This window comes from Pteropus vampyrus, unplaced genomic scaffold, assembly GCF_000151845.1.
Source record: "Pteropus vampyrus isolate Shadow unplaced genomic scaffold, Pvam_2.0 Scaffold228, whole genome shotgun sequence".
Taxonomy (NCBI): domain Eukaryota; kingdom Metazoa; phylum Chordata; class Mammalia; order Chiroptera; family Pteropodidae; genus Pteropus; species Pteropus vampyrus.
The window spans coordinates 1,186,514-1,189,246 of record NW_011889009.1 but is presented as its reverse complement, the minus strand read 5'-3'; the positions used below and the strand labels follow the sequence as shown (position 1 = coordinate 1,189,246).

General features: G+C 53.1%; 1 protein-coding gene across 1 annotated transcript in view; it reads right to left on the bottom strand.

The window, feature by feature from the left end:
• The window catches only part of PHKB (phosphorylase kinase regulatory subunit beta), a 122,740-nt gene that overhangs the window by 5,329 nt on the left and 114,678 nt on the right, over positions 1–2,733 (bottom strand). The window lies entirely within an intron of this gene.

Here is a 2,733-nt window from a genome sequence, read left to right as displayed (position 1 = left end):
GCTTTTCACAAAGCAAAACGGAAAGCAGAAAATAAACTCAAACTCGAACCTAAACCTGGGCACGTGGCCAGCCCCGCGGGCGGGAGGGGAGGCTCCGTTCGGCCTGTGTGGTGGAAGGCGGGGGGCGTCCCCAGGATGACGACCACAGAGGCAGAGACGATGAGTCACACTTATTTGCTTTCGCCTCGGTGACGATTTACGGTGGACTCGTCAGAGCCTCAGAACCACGTGTACCTACTCGCCACCCAGCATGGGACGGCAGGGACGTGCCCTCTCAATCCAGGGACGGCACAGCTGTTCTGCCTCAGACCTATATTCGGTATGGCCCATCTGTTGTATTCTAGGTTCGGTGCGATCCAGCATATTGTTAATGTTTACAGGTAGCACCTAATTTGGGGAAAATAAATCCCGGTGTCTGAACACAGTGATTACAATTGTCGAGCTGTCTAGCGTGGGGCTGATGGGTCTCAGAAGGAATGGAAGACGCTTTCAGGATTCCACGTCGATTTCCTTTTAACACATGTCATTGGAAAAGCCTCGTTACCACGCGCCCGTGGTGAGCTTGCCTGACCTCCCGCCGTCTGCGAAGTGCTTTGGGGATGCGGTGCCATGGAGAAAGGGCTCAGAGGCGACAGCGCCAGGGGCCACACTCTGGGCCAGCTACCTCCCAGGCGTGTGATGCTGGGGAGCCGCCTGGCGGTGCTCAGCTTCCTCACGCGTCACTAAGGGGAACAGAGTCCCCACCGCCGGGGAGGAGCACGGAGAAAAGCGCCGGGCGCATAGGGACACCTCGCGCGTCCCTGTGCCGCTGTCGTCAGCACGGAGAGGGCGCTAAACGGGAGTGGCCGGGGAGTCAGGCCAGTGAAAACCTGGCAGGCGTCAGTGGGGGCTGCGGGGGCCGCTGACGAAGGGTGGCCCCGGTCCCTGTGTGCAGACAGCAGCCTCGCAGGACAGGCGGGACTCAGACAGCGGAGGCTGCCCTCCGCCCACGGGACGGTGCTGCCCCATGCGACAGTCACAGAGCCTCTGGGAAAGGCTGCAGACCTCTCCCAGCAACCAAAGCCACTCGACAGTTTGTGAATGACAAAGAGAACACGCTTTAAAAGTTTGCATTCACGTTTTGAATGTGGAATAGAGTCGCATCATTCAAAACGTGAAAGGTTAAAGAGGGTTTTCAGTGAAAAGCCCGCCCTGTACCCCAGACCACGGCCCCTCCTCCAAAAGGCAAGAAAGCCCACGGCCCATTTCCTGCGGGGCTTCTGGAAATGCTCCATGTACATCGCATACGAGCGAAACGAGTACGGACTGAGGAAGAATCGTCCACTTGTATAAAGACCATCAAAAATACTTTGGTTGGCATTCCCGCACTGGAAACGAACACGGCACCCCATTTCCAAAACGCCTACTTATTCACGCTTGTGGATAAGCGGAATGGTTTAGATGCCAGGATTAAATAAAATCTAACCAAATCGAAGAAGCAGGCCGGTCTCCGTAACTTGGGAGGCCGCCTGAAGGCGGGCCACTGGCTCGTTCCGACCAAAGGTCAGTTACATCTAGAGTGAGTCCCCAGGCAGTGGTCTCCACCTCCGCTCACTCGGTCACCTTGGGGCTGGGGCCTGACCTGGTTCTGCCCTCTAAATGTGTGTCTTCCTGAGTGTGAGGCCCCCAGCACTGGCCCAGCACTGTTGGTGGCGGAGGGAGACCCTAATTCACTAGTAAGCAAACACAGAAAGGACAGCTTGTTTAGCAAAAACTTGGGCCATGGGGTCCCTTCAAACGGAGAAAGCTTCCTCGAAGCATCTGAATTATGACAATATAATAAATTTTGATTAAATACAACTTTTAAGCAAAATAGCCATTTGGTAAAGCAAGGCTTTTGTACAGAAGGACACTAAAGTTGCAAAATAAACGTGACTCATTTCCAGTCCTATTGACCACACTTATTTTCCAGTACTTCCTCCCTCGGGGTTTCTGGACGCCTCTGTTTCAACCCCCCTGAGAGGGTGGAATAGGCAGAGCGGCTGCTTGCAGCGCAGAGGGGGGGTTTCCCCCCGGTTGGCCCCCCACAGCCCCCGACGCGGGCGCTGACCTGCGGCAGGTGCCTCCCAGCCACCACGAGGCCATTGGGCGTGCGCTCCAGGATCTGCCACACCCGGTCGTAGAACCCGGCCGGGGTTCTGTTCAGAGACCCGTTGATCTGACGCCGGTCCAGCCAAGACCTGTGGACCGAAAGGAGTGAGAGATGCCTCAGAGCCAAAAAGCAGGCTTGTTCCGGCAGAAAGCGGGGCTTTCAATATGGATTAATGTTCCAATAGCCAGCAGTAAAAGCCCAAATCCATCAATGATGCATACTTCATCATGCGTTACGGAGATCGCTAAATATTTCATAGTGAAAACAGAGCTTGCGGGGAAGGAGAAAATCCCCTAGATTTTACAAAATTTAACAGGCAACATGTTTTTCTCTATTAAGTTACAAGGTTAAAAATCTCACCATGTGATCGAATGACTTCAATACACAAAAGCAGCTCCATTTAAAAACACAGGAGCAGCCTAAATAATTATATCATAGCTTTTTCTGTTATTAAAAAAAATTCTTCATTTCGATGCAGTCCACAAGTCTCTGTTTTGCTCTAACTCTAGCACAAATGAAGTCTAAGAAAAGGTTCAGCCCTGAAGAAGGTTACAGTCTACTTCCCGAAACAGGATTTAAGCAACGTGACTAAGCGGAACCTT